This window comes from Poecilia reticulata, linkage group LG2, assembly GCF_000633615.1.
Source record: "Poecilia reticulata strain Guanapo linkage group LG2, Guppy_female_1.0+MT, whole genome shotgun sequence".
NCBI classification, from domain to species: Eukaryota; Metazoa; Chordata; class Actinopteri; order Cyprinodontiformes; family Poeciliidae; genus Poecilia; species Poecilia reticulata.
Window position 1 is genome coordinate 45,134,699 of NC_024332.1, and position 21,802 is coordinate 45,156,500.

A 21,802-nucleotide genomic window follows, 5' to 3' on the forward strand; every position below is an offset into this window, starting at 1 on the left:
AAAAAAATAATAAAACAAAAGATAAATAAAATCAACAATTATTAACCTACAAATAAGTTCTGTAAATAATACAAAAAATATAAATTTAAGGATAAGCTAACAAAATTCAAATGGATAAAGAAAATAAAGAATAAATAGCTCCAACACCATGTGTAGATGGAATTACTCCCTCCATTTTGCTCTGAAGGAGAGCGCCATCTTTCTAAAGACAGCTTCCTCCATGGATGATGACGTTGCAGTTTCCATCCAAGTTTTTAGCTTATTTGACATTATTTGAAGGTATTTAGTGAGTAATAATAAAATTACATGATTCCTCAAACTCATGTCGCCTCTGCAGATACAAGAACCAACGGCTAGTTAGTGCGAAATACCGACATCACCGTCCAAGAGAATTTCCGCATAAAACATGGCAACAAACTTCTGACCAATCACAACAGGCCTCAGGCTATGACGTACCTTGACAACGCTGTRGCTTAGCTCCGTTTGTTAGCGGCGTTTCCGACGTGATGAAACTTCATTTTGCGAACTTTGCACACAGTAAAGTTCATGTCCAGCTCGGTATTCAGGGAATAAAGGGGAAAAACCCAAACAAACAAAACAAAAACAAAATGAGTTCAAAGGTTTGTCTTCAACGAAGACGGGTCGACTGAATCCATCTCTCTCTGTATTTTCCTCTTTGTTCTAGTGCACAGGTGTCAAACTCAAGGCCCGGGGGCCAAATCTGGCCCGCCGTAGCTTTTTATGTGGCCCTCTGGACTCCAAATTACATCAATAGGTCTGTCCAGTTTTTCACAAATCTGCAAAAATCACACAAAATCAAAAAATGTCCACATTTCTGTCCTGATTTTACTGCTAATTTCCTCAAAATTGGTCAAAAACATTGAATCCGTAACCGATAGAGCGAGTGATAGAATCACATTTAACGTAAATACTGTACGTAAATACTGTACGTAAATACTGTAAAAAAAATAACAATTACAAATATTTCTTAATATTCACCACAAAATCTGTCATTTTGATTGCAAAAATAAACACTAAAATAATCAGAAATCCAGGAGTAACAGCTATTTATTGATATTTTAACAGTTAAATTGGTTTTATCAATAGATTCTGGTGCAACCGGCCCTTTAAGAACATTCAGCTTTTTGATTGGCCCAAAATAAAAATGAGTTTGACACCACTGTTCTAGTGCTTTCCTCGCACCGTCTACGTCCTGACGTCACAACGCCCCGCGTAGTTTCAAAATGGAGGAAGGCATGGTTTGTTTGTTTTTTTCTTTTTTCACCAGTAGTTTGGTTCATTTTATGTCAAGTCAGAAGCGTAGTGAGAATCGCAATTCTTTTGTGAATCGATTTTTCGTCACTGCCCTTTACTTGAGGATTTAAAAAACAGGGAAGAGAATATGCATTTGACAAGTTTATCCACCCAACAGATCAGTAAGTTGTATTACTGTTTTAATTATGTTTTTTTTTTCTATCCTTGCACTGTGTGGCTCTGAAGACGAGTTTCCTGTTGAGCTTTTTTTCCCCCCGCCTGTCGTCACAGTTCGGTGCTTTAATTCTGGACTTGAACGTCACTGTGATGCAGAGTTTTAAAGCCGCTGCTCCTGCTGAGATCAAGCGCCGAGCCTGAAGCTAAACGGCGGTGAGCTGGTCTAATCCGGCCGGCGGCTGCTAGCGGAGGCGCTAGCAGCCGCCGGAACACCTGGTTCAGCAGGAGCAGCGGCCAACTGGCTCACACCTTCAGCGCTACGACGGCAGCGACGTCCTTTCATTATAATGTGATGGTGAAAGAGAAGCTGGGGCCGCCGCATTCACTCACAGCTTGTTTGTGCCACTTTTGGATCCAATAAAAGGAGCTAAAATACTTCCTCCTTGGCACATTTCTTCTGTTTTTACTGTGTTGTAACCTGAATGAATTATTAAAGCAGTTCCAAATGAGGATTTGATTATTGAAGGGGGGAATGAAAGCTAAAACCAACCGAATCGGTTATGTAATCAATAACGAGCTTTTCCGGAAGCGCCGTCGTACCATTTGCGCATGCGCTGAAGAAATGCTTCTGCGTTATAATAAATTAGACTATTTACATTTATTAAACTACTCTTTGATAATTCTCTTAATGAATAATAATTGTCCTGATTAATTTAAAAGATTATTCTGTTAGCTAGTAGCTAGCGTCAATGCGCCCTCTGGTGAACTCATCATTCTCCTATATTTATTATAATCTTACATCTTTATGGCCTAAATTATTATGTTGCAGTTTTGTTTAGCCTCCTGTCAGCAATAACCCATGTAATGAATGGCGGCGGCTCACTGGTTGTAATCCCTGCTTCATCAGGCTGCTGGGTCGGGAATTCGTCCGCGTCGCTCCGGGGATCCTGAGGCCTGCAGGTCCTCCGATAACAGCAGCAGAAATTGGTCGTTTCTTTTAAGACGGCCCATTAAAATTACACAAATGAGGTTTTAAATCATCCCCCTGTGCAATCTGTTATCTGAAGGGCAGAGCGTTTCCTTGTCACAGCGAGTGGAAAAGCATAATCAGAAGTTATATTTTGGAATATTAAAGCATTCAGTTAATTTTAGATATTTTTCCTGTAACTTTGTCGATTTATAAAGTCTGAAATGAGCCTCAAACCTCCAGCTAGTTCTCTTTTGTGCACAGTAACGAGGGTAATAACATCTCCAGCTCTTCAGCTCAGTAATGGAGATTTGATTTACTCAGATCTGCCCTCTGGGTCCGTGTTGCCTGAGGCCAGCGTTACAACGGCTTCTCATCTCTCTTTTCATTTTTTCTGCCTTATTTTCCAGAGCTGCACCATTCTTTCATCTCAAGAAAAAAAGAAGCACAGGGTTTTTTCTCCCCCCACAAAATTACAATTAAAGTATGCAGTTGGGTCATTAAGAAGGAAAGCGAACTGGCTTGGCTAATACGGCGGCGACCTTAACCCAGATCTGGACCAAAACGTCACTCTGAGAAAACGTGAGCAGAGATGGAGAACAGGCTTTCATCTCTCACAGAGATTTCTCCCACGTTTCACAGAACTGAATTTTAAAGTGCCTTTAAAATGACTAAAACACCAAAGCATTACAATATTTATGCAACATCTGCAGCAGGAACAGGAAGCAGCATAACTTTCCTCTCCTGTTTGAAGCCTCCAGTCCCTCAAAACAATGAATTCACTGTATAAACCCTGTATTTTTATAACTGCGTGGATTATTTTCAGACATATTTCAGGTTATAGTTTGTTTACAGTCCAACAGCAGAACTGGAGAGCTGAATCTGAGGTGCCTGACTGCATGAAAACACCTTTTTATAGCACKTCTGCTTCTTTCCACATGCTAATTGTTGTATATATCCAACTATTGATGGCACAACTTGAGCAGGGATTAAGTTGTGCCATCAATAGTGGCACAACTATTGCCACTATTGGCAATAGTTGGTCAATAGAAACTCATTTCAATTAACGAGTTTAATTGAAAACTCATTGAAACGCAACATTTTCAATTCCGAAAGCATTTTTGTTGCTAAATTATTGAATAAAATGAGAATTCAGCTCAACAACAAAGATAATATAGTTTGTGCGTCAGATTTACAGACGGACCAGAAACACAATACGAAGGTTCCAGCTTGGGATTCTTGTATGTTAAAAAAAAAAAAGTAGTAAATTGTGTTAAAAATGTTACATTTTCTGGATTTAAACGTTCAACACCACAAGTTATTGTTTGCTTACAGCTAAATGCCCTCGCACCAGATTCACTGCACACTCTGCTTGCTGGCATAAGGACAACGCCACAGAAGTGCAGTTTTTGAGTTTGTTTTCAAAGTTTGACCCAAAGTAACTTGTTAGTCATACAAAAAAGCAGAAGTGAAAGCAGCTGGGAGTGGCGGTGATTTACCCTCATGAGGCTCTGCATCACCAACGAACTGGTTTATGAAATTATGGATGTGAGAAGCCTGGCGGCCGAATGAAGCTTTACGATGTTGTTTATCCTGACGGTGGCGCTCACCGGGTCTCTTCTGTCACGTCTCCCAGGTACTCCATTATGGTGCTGCCACTGCGTTGTAACTCTCCATTCCCCCGGTGATTCATGAGAGGCCATTTTCCACGCCGAGTGAAGCTATTAAGATGTTGCCACCGGGCCTGGCATGCAGCTGCACCTGTCTGCTCCTCTGTAAGGAGAAAAACATTTCCTTCTCTGGGTTTATTAACTCTGATCAGCAGCTTTACAACGCAGACAGACGAACCAACACGTCCAGCAAAGACGACGGTTTTAATTCAAAGTAGAAACAAGAAGGCGAGTTATGACAATCACACAAAGAAGGAACTGACTTCCCAAACTGTTTCCTGGTGTTACATCAATCCAGCAGATGCTGCAGAATCTTAAATATCCTGCAGATAGAAGCTGATACAAAGGAAATAATGAGTATTTTTAATGCATTTTAATGGATTTTCTTTATTTTTACATGATAATTAAGAAAGATGCACATTTCCAGAGAATGTAGAAACGTTTAAACCCAGCAGTGAAGCCTGCTAATTTACCAGAACCCAGTAGAAGAGGCTGATATCAGCCAAGCTCACATTTCATTTTCACATTCTCCTCCTGAAAACAGACAGAGCATCATTTCCTTATCATCTCTGCCTGCTGAGCAGCGCCAGGACAGAAACGCTTTTCCACCTTCAGTCAATAACTGCTCTGCTGACGGATAAGTGGGCCGGTCCTAATGTAGAACCTCATCTCTTCAATTACAAGCCGGGGGGATTCATCTCGCTGATGATAACGTATATTTTAACAGAACGCTGCGTTGTGCATTGAGAATTGGATTCCTCTTAATAAGCAGAGACAGCAGCACGACGCAGAGACTGGACACCGAAATGTGGCGGGCGCAAGTAAAAACTGGACACAAGTCGGAGTTTAAGAGAAAAATCGGAATTCTGAGGGAAAAAAAATGTCAGAATTCTGGTAAAAATTTCTGAAAAGCAGAATTTGAAAAATAAGTAAAAATTTAGGAAAAAGTGAAAATTCTGAGGAAAAAAACTCAGAATAACATTTGATTTTTAAACTTTGAGATTTTCCTAAAGAGTAAAAGTTTGTGGATCGATTAAAAGTGTTTTACAGTGTACATGTGCAGCTGGATGTTATTCATGTCTAATGTGAGAATGAAAAGGAAAACAACTGCTGGAGCAACAACCTGGGCAACATTTTAAAACACTGACAAATTGGCAAAATACAGAAACCCAATAAATTACAATATTATAAAGATTATAAAGATTCCGGCTGCACAGTGGCGCAGTTGGTAGAGCTGTTGCCCTGCAGCAAGAAGGTTCTGGGTTCGATTCCCGGTCTTTCTGCATGGAGTCTCCATGTTCTCCCTGTGCATGGTGGGTTTTCTCCAGGTACTCCGGTTTCCTCCCACAGTCCAAAAACATGACTGTCAGGTTAATTGGTCTCTCCAAATTGTCCATAGGTGTGAGTGTGTGTGTGCATGGTTGTGTGTCTCTGTGTTGCCCTGCGACAGACTGGCGACCTGTCCAGGTGACCCCGCCTCTCACCTGGTACGCTAGCTGGAGAGGAACCAGCAACCCTCCCGACCCCACTGAGGGACAAGGGTGTAAGAAAATGGATGGATTATAAAGATTCCATTTATTTCAGGAACTTCATCACAACTCATTATAAAAACTTATATTTCTGTTAACTATAATGTTTTCCACTTACAGCTAATGAAAAGTTGACATTTACATAATGAATTAATACAGAAATGAAAATGGAAAATCTGTGGTCGTCAGCTGAGCCCCGTCAGGTTTTTGTAACTTGGTGAATTTGACGGTATTTATGTTTGTCGGTTGTGTCGCAGAAAGTCGTCAGATTTACAGCGGGGAAGTGGAGCCCAGCAGGAGCGCTGCTGCGGTGGAGTCAGAGGTGATCCATCTTGGTATTTTTAGCTGTCGTGAACTTGTTAAGGCGGCCATATTGGAACACGTCTTTAACTGAAACCTGGAGGCTCATAATTTATCTGCGGTGTCATCAGAACGGTCCCTGGAGTCGGCCGGCCTATAAATACGGAGACGGCCTCCGAGGTGAGGCCTCCTCTGATGCCCGCACTTTTTCTCCTCAAACTTTGAGGCGCAGAAGGTCATTAGAAGGAAACTGTCAACCTGCCAGCTTTCATAAAACGGCTTTTTAATCCCTCTGTGTAATATCCACACATACAGGCTGCTGGGGGCAAAAACTAAATATCCCATTGATTGCTTTGAAGGAGACTTGTCAATCTGCCATAATGGTCACATTCAGTGACTTTCCTTTGTTTTCTTTGAGTCTTTGAAGGATTTCCAATATTAAATATTATCATTTCAATTGAAATAGCAAATTAAATGACCCCCTGGATGATTAGTAAACAATTAAAAATGCATCAAAATGCCCATCATGGGTTATTTAAACATGTGTGATTATTATTGTGGGTACATGTTGTTAAGAATATTAAACATTTGGGCACATCTGTATCTGTTTCCTTTGCACTTAAAACTGTTTCACGTTTGTCAAAACTCTCCCTGAAACATTTAGTTGGTTCTTTATCCAGAGTGGAAGCAACCGAAGGTTTAAAAAAATGGAATATAGTTTAAACTTTGCTAAAACAACGAATTTTGATGCAATGGCTTATAAACGCATCATAATGCTTGTTTTCTAACTTCCTGTAAGGGTTAGCTGTGCTGCTCAGTCTGTTCTCTGGAATTTATGCATTTATTTTTCAGATTATCTGCCTGACAACCTGACTAGTGACAGTTTCAACAAATGTGTAAAAATATATTTTATAAAAGTTGAACAATGAGCCCATTAAATATATTTTTCTACTGTTTATTTTTTATTAATAATTTGTTTAATTTTGAATGAAATGACTCCTCATAATCAATGTAAATAAATAATATTATAGCAACCCTAAACACAAATTAAATGTAATATTAAAGCCAGTGGAAAAAACCACAGAAGATGAATCACTTTTTAAAAAACTAAATCTTTGTGTGCGGGGCCGAGGCCCCCCTGTTCTCACTCCGTAGCTTCGCCCCTGCTGTTGAGCTTTCCCGATGATCTTCAGTGAAAAGCTCCTGCGGTTTCTGCGCAGGCATCATACAGGCTTCATGCTTTCTTTTCAGGCGGCCATTGTGTTGAATGAGCGGCTCTGATGTGGCCCCCGCCCCCCCTGATTGTTTCCGGGCGTCTTCCTCCCCCCCGTCCCTCCTCTTCCTCGCATTATTCCCGTTTGGAGCGGAGAGCTGACGTCAGTGAACTTCCAGCAGCTGTGGAGGCGAGCTGAGGAAGAGGAGGAGATGAGAGCGCTGGATGTGGAGCTTTCTGGGTTTCTCCGGACCTCCGCGGGTTTCTTTGTGAGTACAGGTGGTTTGATCTGATTTTATTATCATTTTTTTAACCCGAACCCGGTCCGGTTCTGACGCTTCCTGGTCGGGTTTGGAGTTCGTGGCCGAACCTAACGGGAAACTTTTGTTGCTCAAGTCGCCGCAAAGTGCAGCTCGGAGCGGCTCCGCTGAAATGTCGAGTCTCGGCTCGGTTTCGGTCCAGAAATCTTTTTATTTTTTCCGTTTGAAATGTGCGGATCTGCGTCCTCTGCTGCGCAGAGTGCGCTCTGAGGTGGCGCTGAATGCCGCCGTTTGTTTTTGGCGCAGAATGTTTGGATATTTCTCAAAGTGCCGCGCTGGGTTTGTCAGTCAGTTGCAGGTTGCTGCTGTAAATCCCAGCATGTGGAACATGAAGTCGACTTTATTCGAATAATAATCGGCTTAGATGGAGAAAAATGGGACGCATTCCTTCATGTGCAGCGGGTCGGAAACGCTGGAGCGGGTTCGGAAATGTTTCAGGGACTTCTGCTTTTTGTTTTGCGGCTGAACCACTGGGTCCGGTTGTGCAATGAGTTCGGCTTGGGTTGATTTTAAACCCGGATTTCTCTGCTAAATGATTATAAAGTCTATCTGAACTTCTCGCTGGGCTGTCGCAAAACAGACGCAGTGGGAATGAAGGTTTAGCAGGTTTTCCGCATTGTTGCGTGGAAAAATTGCTGCAAAATGCAATAAAATTTAAATATCCTGAATATCTGCAGGTTTAAACTGCAAATAAGCAGCATCATCACTGATACTTCCTGACATGCACGTCATGCCTTTCTGCTTTCTTCATGCCTCAGACTGGATGCATGTGGTGATGCAACAGCATGAAAACTGAACATTATGATTATTCTGATTGTTTTATTAAAATGTGTTAAATATGCAGTAATTTGTACAGTAGGTTGCAGACAGGTGTGTCAATTCATTTTCCTGCTGGTGTCAAGCTGCTTATTATTATTATTATTAATATACTTGTTCATTTTAATTAATAATTTCACAGATTTTAACACGATTAATTGCATTTTTAGTTCCGGTGGGAACCTTTGTTTTCACTCGTTTGTGGTACGACAGTAAATCTGACGCGCAAGCGACATCCGCTAAGCTAACTACATCTCAGTCCAATGTTCCTAGAGCGGCATTAACGGCATCATGGGGGAGCGTTGTTGTGATGCTGAACGCAGGAGCTTCTTAAAGAGACAGAAACCCAATTTCAAGACATTAAATTATAGTCAGATTTCATTTAAATAATTTTTTTTATCAACTGAAGGTAACATAGTTTTGCTATAAAATGCCTAGAAAATGCATAAGAATATTTAATGAGGTATAGTTATGAAAGCATAGAAATACATTCTCATCTGTGGCTCTGTGGGTAGAGTGGTCGTCCTGTGATCGGAAGGTTGTAGGCTCGATTCCAGCCTCCTCCCGCCCCATGTCAATGTGGCCCTGGGTACCCAGCCCCAAACTGCGTGTATAAATGTGTGAGGGTGATCGTGGCTCTAGTGTAAAACGCCTTGAGTGGTCAAAAGGGTTATAAAAGTTCAGTCCATTTACCATATCTATTTTACATTTAAATGTGTGATTTAACTAAATTACATTCACTTCTTTGCATTTAACTTTTTTCAAGACTCTTTAGTTGTTTAAGTATTGCCAGTAATGTTGTTGAATAATAAAATGACAGCGATATTTTCAAACTTCCTGCCACCTTTTAACCTTTTGGAGGTAAAATTGAAATCAGCTCTGATGCATTCAGAATTTGTGCTTCACGCTCTTATTTTGAAATGGGCAGTTATTGCATCCTTTATAGTTTCTGGTACAACATCAACCTGCCAATGGGACTAGAGATGGAAATTAGCCACATGGCTATCGTCTCATGTATTTACATTCACTAATACGGATTGTCCCATTTTTAAAAATAAACCTGAACATGAAATTAGAATTGAGATGCTGGATAATAATAAACTCTGACGATGTTTGCAAAGCCAAAAAAGCTCAAGTTTGCTCCAAACCTCAACCAGGACAACGTGTGGAAACTCTTTGCTGCCACCTAGTGGTCGGAGGTACTCCAAAAATAGTTTCTAAATGTGAATGCTTCCTATATTCAGATCAACAATCTACTTAATTTAGATGTGAAAAAACAGATTATGTAATTTTTAAATGGTTTTAAGTGAATTCAGATCATGAAAACAGAAAGAAACATCCATCTTCTTTACACCCTTGTCCCTCAGTGGGGTCGGGAGGGTTGCTGGTTCATCTCCAGCTAACGTTCAGGGCAAGAGGCGGGGTCACCTGGACAGGTCACCTGGACAGGTCACCTGGACAGGTCGCCAGTCTGTCGCAGGGCAACACAGAGACACACAGAGACACACAACCATGCACACACACACTCACACCTAGGGGCAATTTGGAGAGACCAATTAACCTGACAGTCATGTTTTTGGACTGTGGGAGGAAACCGGAGTACCTGGAGAAAACCCACCATGCACAGGGAGAACATGGAGACTCCATGCAGAAAGACCGGGAATCGAACCCAGAACCTTCTTGCTGCAAGGCAACAGCTCTACCAACTGCACCACTGTGCAGCCCCACAGAAAGAAACATGAAGCTAAACTAAGTTTATTCCTGTTTACACCCAGTAAAACAACAGAAATGGGCAGAAAGAGGTGCCTGAACGCCTGGGTGTCCGAGCTGGACGGAGAAAACGCAGGCGGTCCTGTGATTCCGCCTGACCAGGTTCTGATTGGACCAGGTTTGAGCCAAAGAAGCAGCAGGAAAGTTTTCAGTGGAAATGATTTATAGTGCGTTTTGGACGACCTGCAGAGAAATCCCTGACAGACAAAGTGGTGTGAAGGTGCAGCCGGCTCCCTGCTGGGCCCAACCAGACAGAAGCTTCCGGATCAAAGGATTGTTTAAACCTTTAATGTTTCACCGTTTAATGATCCAACATCTCTGCTGGATCTAAAACCCACGAATATTTGGTCCAACAGTCAAACCGTCCCACAGCAGCTCGTTAAAGTCGCATAATTTACTTTGTAGAAATTATTATTAATGACTATTATATATTCAAAGTAGAAAATTTTAAATTTAAAAGCATTATTACTGTTATTTTTAATTTAGTTTTTAATTTCAATAAAAACAATTGTAAACACATCAACAGTATAATATAAGTATTTATTATTCTGAAACGATACACCGGAATGATCAATTATATAATATAAAAACTAATAATTTTTTAAAAAAATTATTAAAATATGTTGAATATGTATTAATATTTATAATTTAGTATTTTTCTAGTTTTGAAAATATTTATTTTCTGATATAACAAAATGTTGACTATATCAGAATATAGTTTAAAAACGCATCTATAATAATTTTATCCAGAATTTAGAATAATTTTATGGTGAATTAATTATTCTATTAAATATTTTAAATTCATAAAATGAATTATCATTTATTCATTAAATAGAAATATTGGGTCGGGACTTTAATTAATCATATTTTTTGCTATATTGACACAATATTTAGTGGAAGCTAAAGCTGAGGAATTTATAGACGCAGAAAATAAATTTAAAAGAATTATTTTAAGTATGCTAAACATTTTCAAAGTTAGCGAAACCGCTAAAGTTAGCTCTTCTGTTAGCGCGTTAGCCATTAGCTCCAGAGCAGCTGAGTCGTGGCTCCAGTTTATGGATTTAAACTATAAATATATTTGCTGTTGAGCTCATATGTTTATGTATGAATTAATTTAGCAGCAGAAATGAAAATGATGCGTTTACACACAATGAAATGAATTCAGCCATTTTTAGTGAATTCCCTCCTGAATGCTCATCGTTTTCACGCTCTGAGCGTCGCTCAGCTCTGGCTGCTGTTTGGGATTCGGTTCCTCTCAGTTTGTTGTTCGTCCTGCTTGACGTCCAGCAGCCGCCGCCGCCGCCGCCGCCGCCGCCGCCGCCTGAAGGAGGCCTGTGTTCGCTTTACAGACTCCTTAATTAGCGCCGGTTCTGGTTTCTGTCCTCTCGTCTCGCGTCTTTGTCTCACTTTCTCTTTGCTTTTGATGAGCCGCGTGTTGGAGCCTCTCTCTCCGCTGCTAATGGAGCTTCTTTGTTCTCCAAATGAGAGAATATTAAGACCCACAAAGAGACTAAATAAATAAATAAGAGCAGCTTCAGCCCCGTCAGTAATGAAAGTTTATATTTAGTGCTTTGATGTCTGGATACAACGCCAGAGAGAGAGAAAGTGCTGCAGCCTCGTACGGATATCCTGGAACAGAAACAGGCCCACAGCATCACAGCTCCTCCACCGTAGCAAACAGATAAACATCCTTTTGTTTCGTATCAAATCCTTCTGGAGTGCGAGTCGCTGAAAAGCTGGCCAAAGCTCTGCATGTTGATGTTTGTGACGGTAGGACAGAAATCCTGACATGCTTCCAAAATTATGCATTAATAGGAGCTACAACAACATTTAGTTTCTGTTTGGGGTCCATAAAGTAAATTTGAATGTAGATTTTTGACCTTTGCTGTCCTCCGTACTTTAAAAGTTTCGATTTTCAGTTGAACTCTGCCGTTGAATCCCCGGTCAGGCCGGTCATTACAAGTAATTAACACAAGAACACGTTGTCAAATATCAATAAACTAATCAAACCCTGGAACTGGAAGATAAAAATCCAGCATAAACAAATGGTGACTCTTAATTTGAAGGGTCAGACTGATGTGAGCATGAAGGCGACTTCATGCTCACGTCAGTCTCCTGCAAACCCCTTCACACAAAGCGCTACCAAATAAAAAACCAAAAACAGACAGACAGGATCATCAGGCCTCCGTTAGCAGACTGGCCCTTCAAAATAAAACTAACCTGAAACCTGGGGATAGTGATGACCTCTGACCTGAACCTCCACATAGAGTCAGTTACAAAGTCGGCCTTCCATCACCTGAACAGCATCTCCAGGATCAGAGGGCTGACGCCTCAGCGGGATGAAACTCTGAGAATAAACTTTAAAATACGGTTTTAGTTTATAAATCACTAAACGGTTTAAACATTAAAGATCTGCTGCTGCTGCTGCTGCTGCTTCGACCTGCCAGAGCTTCGCAGTAACTGGATTCATTTACTTGAGTAATTTTACTCTGAAGTTTCTACTCCAGTAACATTTCTGGGTTTTCTGCCCACTGAGTGAAACAGACTCACAGCTGCAGTTTCTGTTAACGTTTCTCAAGTTTTTCATTCAAAGAAACTGATTTGGAAACTTATTTTTTTTGTAAATTATATAAATTATTGGGGCTGCACAGTGGAGCAGTTGGTAGAGCTGTTGCCTGGCAGCAAGAAGGTTCTGGGTTCGATTCCCGGTCTTTCTGCATGGAGTCTCCATGTTCTCCCTGTGCATGGTGGGTTTTCTCCGGGTACTCCGGTTTCCTCCCACAGTCCAAAAACATGACTGTCAGGTTAATTGGTCAGTCTAAATTGTCCCTAGGTGTGAGTGTGTGTGTGCATGGTGTCTCTGTGTTGCCCTGTGACAGACTGGCGACCTGTCCAGGTGACCTGTCCAGGTGACCTCGCCTCTCGCCCGGTACGCCAGCTGGAGAGGAACCAGCAACCCTCCCGACCCCACTGAGGGACAAGGGTGTAAGAAGATGGATGGATATAAATTATTGTCGTTTTGTTCTTTACAACAGCAACATTTCCACCCAACTTTATATTTTGATCCGTCTGATGATGTAATTTTTAATTATTAATTGATCATAATTGACCAGCTACATTCTAATCTTACGTGAGGATAAGTTTTGGGTTCCCTGCAGACCCGTCAGCTCTTCTGGTTCTGGTTCTGGTCGGCACCAGAACCAGAACCAGGACCAAACATGGAGACGCAGCATTCAGCTTCTATGCACCACAAATCTAGAACAAACTTATGGAAAACCCGAAAACAGCTGAAACACTGAAATGTTCATATTTGGTTCATAATAACTTGAACATTGACCAACATATTTGGCGATAAACTGAAACGTTTGTTGCTTTTTTTCACCTTTTATTGTCTTTTCATCCGTTTGATTTGCTGACATGTTTGTTTTAGCAGTAATCTTTTTGTTCGCTGACTCATTAATTCGGTGAGGTTTGGTCTGCGGCCTGAGCAGGAAGGAGCTCAGGTTGGATGACATCATCGGTTCGAGCGCGTCGCACGGGTTTAACCAAACGGTTGTTTCTCTGCGTGGAGGTCGGGTTTTGGCGGCGCGTTGTGATTCAGAGGCAGGTCTTCGTGGTGCGGTTATCGGAGGATTGATGTGCAGGTAGCGTGAAGTCGCTGACGCAGCAGAAACAGGCGACCTCTGCAGCAGGACGAGGAGGAGTTTAAATGAATAAAATCTACGTTTTGAAGCTGAAAGTTGAAAATGCTTTTAGCTGTAAAAAAAAAAAACAGGGCTGCTCCTTCTGTCTGGACAGGAAGCGTAATGAGCTGAAGGTAAATAACTCCCTAATTAGCGATAAAAACTCTCAGCGTGATGGATGGACCTCCTCGCTGGACGCCTGCTTCCTGTTCCTGTCTGAGCTGATCAGGGTTTCTGCAGCGCTAAGCTAACAGTGGCTCCTCTGCTTTCTGCTAGCAGCGCTTTCCCTCTTTTAAAGGTCAGCTGCAGAGAAAACAGGATCCTTGACTTTGCTGCATGAGGAACTGAAGCCTTTGCATTTATAGAGCATTTATAAAACTGAAGAGGAAAAGAGAGAGATGAACCTCAGACGTTAAACAGACGGATAAAACGGTTGGTTGGGTAGTTAAAATCAAAATAGGAACTATTTTTGTTTTTGTTTCACCTTTTACTGTTCTTGATTCAAACAAATGTCTAATTATAGAATTTCTAGTAATGTGGTTCTAGATTAAACTAAATTAAAAAAATCTAAGTGCATAGCAGAAAGTAAAGCTAAACGCTTTAGCACTTTAGCTACGATAGCCCTACATTTTAAACATTTGCTAACGCCGAAGCGCCAAAGCGCTTTAGCAACATGGTGTGTCAGGGACGCTAATTCTGAAGTGTGATGTTAGCATTGTGTTCATTGCAAGCTAATGCTAAAGCGCTGTACAAATGTATTGAATAGAGGCTAATGCTAAAATAACATGGTGTGATAAAACAAGTAAACAGTCTTCACTCCTTTCAAAATAAGAGCATAAATATAAAAATCTAACCAAATCAAACTTTATTCAATTCAAAGTTTACAAAACTTTCAAGTAAATTAGAATTTATCTGGAAACATTCGTAACTAAGTACGCTAAATGAGCTCAGAGTTCGCTAAGCTAAGTTTTGGATTAGCGCTTTAGCGTTTTTGCTAATTAAGATCTTTTCTAGGAGTCGGTTAAATCTATTATTGAGGTCGGCATCTGTATGTGTGGTAAAGTAAAAACAATCATAATTGTTCCTGTGTATTTATGATAAATGTTAGAATCATTTATTCAGCATCAGCAGTTTTAAAGCAGCTGGAGAAAATCAAACTGGTTTCAAAACACGTTAGAAACTCTGAATAAACTTCCAGGGTTCGGTAGCAATCCGGTCATCTCTCCTGCCGTCCATCCTCCCTGTTCCTCTCCGACCCCAGGCAGCTGAGCGTATTTGTTTGAGGCGAGGAGCGGGTCCAAACGGGCCGCAGCAGAACCCCTCAGGCGGCGAGGGCAGCAGGGTGTTTGAGCAGCCAAATGGATGCATTTCAATCTACTTCGGAGAAATTTATCAGGTAGATTGAGGCTGAAGTTCAGACTCGACGATCGCCATGACAACCGAGCGAACTCAATCTGCGGCTGAAGGTCGGCAGCAGCGACGGAGATGAATCTATTTCCCAGGTTTTCTGATGATGTTTGACCGGGAAAAAAACAAATAATGCTTTCAACATAGCCGGGAGATTTAATAAAAGGTACTTTTTTGGGGTACTTTTACCCCAAAAAAGTAAATTTTTTGGATAAACCCTTAATATGTTGAATGTAAATGTTGTCCTCCTGGTTATCTTTAAACTGTCCTGGTATCATTTGGAAACCTTCATCTCTGCTTTCCCTTTTATTAAAGTCCAGTTCAAAGCAGGAGACTCTAAAGGTTTGGAGTGAGTGAATCTCTTTGAACCCAGAAACGTGTTCTGTGTTCAGAACCGTCTGACATTTAGAGCTCGGTGCGCGAGGTCGGCGAGCTAACRGCGATTACGACCAAACACTTCCTGTGATCAGAACCAAATMGCGACGCCTGATGTGTTCCTGCTTTTTCTCTGGTTTTAGCCCTTTCATGATCTTCCTCCTCCTGAATGTCACAAAGACGTCTCCTCGCGGTTAAGGTTGTCCGTTTTGATTAATTGACGTCTCTGCAAGGAAATTTCCTGATGAATTGGAGTCTGTCGCTGCGAGAGATAAGCTAATGGGATGAGAAGCGGTTAGCACTACACCTATCAAGTTTTAATCACAGCTGCAGCCATAAATAGAGCGAGCGCACATCTGAGCTGAATGATAAATCAGCTGGAAGCCTGTTTTATTCGCCGTTGTTTGCTTGGAACCAACTGGAAGTGGGTTCATGTTTTCTCTGATCCTCCCTTCGGTCTGTTTGGGGTCACGACCTCGCCGCTGATGCAGTCTGCTTTCAGCAGCCGGCGGCAGCATCTCCACTCAAACACGAGCCTCTCCTCCATCCCTAATAAGAGCCAGACACTTAGAAATGAAAGTACAGCCGAGGGAAAGCACTGAAACCAAATGAGCTACGGGGGTTTAGCCGGGTTAAGTAATAGAAAACAATATCCTACAACAACTGAAACGCAGCGGCGTGAAAAAGTGTTGGCCCCCCTCCTGGTATCCCATTTTTTTGCATCTTTGTTACACTTTAGAGTTTCAGAACAGTAAATATTAGTTAAGACAACACAAGTAGCACAACAAGCTCCAGACATTAGAAGACCTCCAAAGAAATTCAGGAACAAATCAAAGCCATTTCTAAATCTCTGGGACTCCAGAAATCCAGGATTTAGCAACTACTAAAGCAGTAGCTGCTTTTCTATTCAACATGCATTTGCACAATTTGACACTTTGAAAATAAATATGCTTAATGGAAACACTTAGAAACTCGTGTTTGATAAAAACGTTTGGCATTGGATGAGGTTGGTTTTTGATTTATGTAGCAAAAATGCAACGGAACATTTTTTTTTCCCATCAAACGAGTCACATGATCAACAACAGGATGTTACTACTGCCGTAAACCACAAAGAAGAAGACAGGAAGTAGTTGGAGGACGATGCTGTTTCTTATTTAATGGAAACATTGCAATTGTGAAATAATTTTTTGATATTAGTAGAACATTCACAAAATTGAAGAAGGGATTAAGTTTGTTCATGTGCCATCATACTTTAACTACTTCCTGTCGTAGTGCTTTTTGGCGTTTCTACCAGTAGAAACATCCTGTTGTTGATCAAGTGTCTCATTTGATATATAAAAGAGTGTTTCCATTGCAGTTTTGCAAAAACTTTTTATATAGAAACAAGTTGTTTTTTTTAAAATGGGCGTCCCCATTAAATAAGAAACGTAATTAAAATCCCGCGTATAAAAGTTTAACGAGATAGGACATTAAAAAACATCATCCTCCGGCCACTTCCTGTCGTCGTCTTTGTCGTTTCCACCAGTAGTAACATCCTGTTGCTGATCATGTGACTCGTTTGATGTGGACAAAGTGTTTCCATTGCAGATTTACAAAATAAAACCAATTAAAAGAAAGCCGGAAACAAAACAAATCGTTTATCAAAACCATGAGTTTGTTTTATCTTTAAAATTGTCGTTGCATGAAGTGAATACATTTTTGTCACTTTCACAATTTTATGGTTAATGGAAACGCAGCTAATTCTGTTTGGAATCATTGGATTTTTGTGAATTTTGGTTAAAATTTGATAATTTTAGAACAATTTGTGAATTTACTTTCTTCTCCTTCTGCCTTTGATTTGGCAGAAACTTTAATCTAAAATAATTAAATCATGACCAGGATGTAGAAACGCTGCAGCATGAAGACGGTGAAGCCAGAAACAAAATGGCTCCCTGTGTTTACTGCTGATGCTCCGGTTCTGGCCGGGTTCTGCGTCCAGAACAAAGACGTTCCTGTTTAGTTTCAGCTCTGAAGCGTCGGCCGTGTTTCTGTCCACGCCTTCGTCTGAAAACAGGCGATTCCCGTCGTCTCTGCTCAGTTCTCTGCAGCAAACAGCAGGGGGCGCTGCAAGGCTCAGGAAATAAGCTGACGATTTCAAACAAAACTTAAATTCAGTTCGTTTCTCCAAAAGAATCAATAAACTTTTATTTATTTTTAGTTCATGTGACAGAATTTTGTTTTTATTGGTGAACAAAACCAAATTTATGTAATAAGAGTGAAATTATCCAAACTTATATTTTTGACTTCTAACCATCACAATAACTTTGTGTCTGGTTGGATTTCAGTGATTTGTTTTTTTAATTAGTATTTATTTTTAGTAAACCTTTAATTATGGAATTCTGGTTTAATATTTTTAGATTATTTTCTTATTTCTTTTTTATAACAATGGACATTTCCAGGTCGTTTTGCGAAGTCTGAGTAAAATCGGTTTGTTTTCACGGCAGCGGCTTTTCGCGGCGTGTGAAAGTCTGGCTGCTTCCTGGTCAGAAGATGAAGAGGAGCACATCTGGGTGATGAAGAGCCTGGTTGATGGGCGTGAAACTCATTTAGAGGGAACATTAGACGGAGACGTTCCTGTTTTATTCAGGAGGTTCTGCGTACATTTAACATCAGCAGCAGCAGCGTTGAAAAACCCGTCCTGTCCATTAATTTCCTGAGAACGGCTCGGCGCTTTACGGCGCTTTTATTCCTCGATGAGCGGCGTTAATTTCTCAGCAGGGAGCGTTTCCTTCATCCAACATGGCTGCAGCGGGAGGCAAACTGTGTGGGTTTCTGGTGCTTCTCAGACGATGATGATTTCGTCTCTCGCTCCAATTTCCAGGCTGCATTATCTCCGACTCGCAGGCAGAGCTGCAGAGTAAACACCTCGTTTTGTTATTTCCTTCTTTTGCCATCAGTCAGGAAGCCATAAAGATCACTCACGTTAAACTAATTGGATTTATTCGGACTCATTACATTCATTCTGTTTGGGTTTTTGTTTCTGATGCGTCGCTTCGGATCCTGAAATCTGGAGGTTTTCCTTCAGAAGCATCAGATTTATTAACTCTTAAGGCCCCGAATCAGATGAAGGTTGGGAAAATGTTTCTTCAGATGATGTCGCTACCTGAACAGTCCGGCCAACTGCAGCAGGAATATTTCCCTGAGATGCGCTTGGAGAAAAACCTGCGTTTCTTTGTGCTTGCTCAGCGTCTCCTGCAGCGGCATAAATAAAACGGTTAGATTTGTGTGACGCTCTGAGGCCCATTCATTCATCTCCAGCTACTTGCGCTGCTTCTTTCTGTGCATGTTTGCAGAATAAATATATATTTATTTCTCTCAGAGTGAAAATGTTCGGGGGAACAAGTGCAGCTCTTTGGCTCTTCATAATGAAATGAATCGGAAATGGCAGACGCGTCACTTTCACTTCGACCCTTTCTGAAGAGCGCGAAACGGGAGGGAAAAGCACAGATTGAGGTTTTATGGAATGTTTTCTGTAAATCTGGACGTTTTGCTGACAAACATGTTGATTAAATATGATGAATCCTCACCAGGTTTCACACAAACGAACCCACAGCCACACGTTTCTKTACTGTTGCTGCTCTGGAGCTACGGGCTAGCACGCTAACAAAGGAGCTAATTTTAGCTTACTGCTTTAGCGGTTTTGCTAACTTTGAAAATATTTAGCTTCCCCTAAATGTATTTTTCCAGATACATTCTTTAGCATTAGCTCCCACCACTAAACATCATGTGTATGTGGCGCTTTAGCGTTAGCGGAACTCATGTTCATGATTAGTTGTTTATGGTTAGCGCAGTTAGCTTTTTAGGTAGCGTAGCTTTGCTGATAGGCTAACTCCCGTTAGCACAACACAGCAACAGTCTTTTCCAGATTCCAGTCAGAAGCAGATTTTAACTCCCTGTTTGTTGTCCATTGTTGTTGTTAGCTGATGTTGCTTGTGCGTCAGATTTATGGGCGTACCAGAAACAACGTGAATACAAAGGTTCCAGGTTTGTTCTGGCACCTTACAGCTATTAAGTGACCTTTGACCTTTCTATTTTAGATTCACTATCATTTATTAAGGAGTATTAGTTGGAAATCTTGTGTTGTTTTGGCTCAGCTGAGGTAAATTGAGCTATTTTCAGATCATTTAATTTTAATTAATTGTGCTTTCCTTCGTACTGCGACTGACTTTTTCCTCCGATGTGGGAGTTCAAACAGCAGAAACCTCCACCAGTCGTCCTCAGATATTCATGAACTGTTCACAAAGTGCTGAGAAATGAGCCAATTAACATCTGCAGACGGCGGCAGAAGTTCCCAGCATCGATCCGTTTGAGTCGTGGAAGCGTTTATCCACAGGAAGGTTCTGCTGCCGGTGGAACACGGAGCAGGTTTGGATGATAACTTCAGAAAACAGCCGTCACATGTCGAGTTTTTGATCAATCTGCTGTCGGGTTAGCTTTACAGCCATAGGTAGCTGACCGAGCAGCTTCGGTTTGTCATCAGACATAAGCTAAGAAATGCTCTTATTATGGAAGACATTCCTGCCTTAAATCACCCAGAGTGGCTCAGCTTGATGGAAAATCTGAGTTTTCTCCAGTGATAGAGGGAGGATTGTCTTCAGATCCGCGTTTAGGAGAACAGTTCCTCCTTTGACAGCAGAACTTTCCATCGTATTTTTAGCTCTGAATTCCTCTTATTGTTCCCGGTGAACAGCATGGGGGCAAATCAGGACTAGATTTTACTCCGTTTGGCACCAAATACATCCAAAAAGAGAACAAAGTTTTACTGTAAAATAAATCTGTAGTGTCGATCCAGAGGAGTCTGTTGGTCTTCTGGCTCATAATTGACTTAGAAAGTCGAAATGTGACTTTTAGTTTCAGAAATTTGACTTTCAGTTTGGCTTTTATTTTTTATTTTATGGCAGAAATGTGCTTCCGTAGATTAGAAAATAAAAACACACACCCATGAATTCGGGTGGGTGATATGAACTTGGACTTTTATTGTGATATTTTGTGGCACTGCTGTCGTGATAACGATGTAAATTATGATAAAAATGATTTTAACTTGGCGTCACAAACACAAACGTTGTCCTTGAAAACTTTCTCGTTTGAAACGGGATTCTTCAGGACGTCGGTTACTGAACGATTAACTGCGTCTGATTCAAATTCGCTTACAGAAATGTTTTCTCAACGTGAGCAGCAACAAATCGAACCACTTTTTTCAAAAAGCGACGACTGAAGTTCAGTAACTTCTGCAGTTTCGCTTTGGGCCGTGACCCGTTCACACGATCTGATTTCATTTAGTAGCAGCACGAACGATAACGTGGAAAACATCGTATGTCAGGCCCTGCTGCGACCGTCGCCTCAGATTGGCGCCGTTTCCCTCCGTGGTGTTTTCTAAAGCAGGTTTTACTCAGATCTCAGATCGTTTCAGTCGTCTGGACTGGGAGAGGAAGCTGCTCCCAGTTCCTTCAGCTGCTGGTTCTGCGTCGTTTTCGGTTATTGTCGCCTTTTCCTGCCTCTCGTCTCCATAATTAGCAGCAGACGGCACTGCGGGTCGTTTTTCAGTTTAAATTCAGCCAAACCTCAGAGACGACCTGCTAAATCAAGATGGAGCTGGCAGGAGCCTGGAGATGCCAGCCTAGTTCCCCTCCAGGCTGTTTGCTGTCACAGTTTGCTGACAGAGACGGATCGGCCCGGCAGGCGGTTCTGGCCCGTGGCCCGTTTATTAAGCGCCGGACTCTGAAATCGCCAGGAGATTTGTCTTAAAACACGAAGCTGGAAAAGGTTTCACACTTCAGGAGAAAGACTTTGACTCTGAAGCGGGGAATAAATGTGATGTACGTAGGTTTGTCTCTGCTTGTTGGTTTGGACGTTTATGAAGAGAGAAACTTGAGCTGGACCCGTTCAGCTGTCAGAGGAACCAAACGGATCTTTGTCTCATCAGACCTAAAAAAGGCTTTTGGTTGCCAAACGATGGTTTTTCCAACAATGTGAGCAGCAACAAATGAAGCAACGTCAGAAAAATAAAGCAACAAAAAGTCTCGTCGTGACAAAATCTGGAGGATTTTTGTAAAAATGTGACCAACTGCAAATCTGGCAACTTTTTTTCAGTAAAGCAACATGTGAAAAATCTGGCAACTTTCACTAAAGCGATTAGCAACAGATTTGCTAATTTTTTGATAAAAAAGTAGAAACAAACCCATCCATCCATTTTCTCCCTCTTATCCGTCGGTCGGGTCTTGGGGGCAGCAGCCTCAGGAGGCCCAGACTTCCCTCCCCAGCCTCTTCCAGCTCCTCCAGGAA

At 41.4% G+C, this 21,802-nt stretch overlaps 1 protein-coding gene and 1 long non-coding RNA gene across 10 annotated transcripts in view; one reads left to right on the plus strand and one right to left on the minus strand.

The window, feature by feature from the left end:
* LOC103461874 (uncharacterized) overlaps nucleotides 1–682 on the minus strand; it is a 20,560-nt gene extending 19,878 nt beyond the window's left edge. Inside the window, exon 1 of the long non-coding RNA XR_533226.2 lies at nucleotides 457–682. This is a non-coding gene — a long non-coding RNA (uncharacterized LOC103461874). The remainder of the gene's footprint in view (nucleotides 1–456) is intronic.
* Nucleotides 683–7,157: 6,475 nt separating this feature from the next.
* gulp1a (GULP PTB domain containing engulfment adaptor 1a) overlaps nucleotides 7,158–21,802 on the plus strand; it is a 60,180-nt gene continuing 45,535 nt past the window's right edge. For 3 of the 9 annotated variants that reach the window (XM_017303354.1, XM_017303369.1, XM_017303373.1), the window contains exon 1: nucleotides 7,176–7,379. The gene's annotated coding sequence lies outside the window, so the exon portion shown is untranslated. Of the gene's footprint in view, nucleotides 7,390–21,802 lie in introns of all 9 variants that reach the window. The other 6 variants (XM_008404243.2, XM_008404242.2, XM_017303350.1 and 3 more) reach the window with 5 other exon arrangements.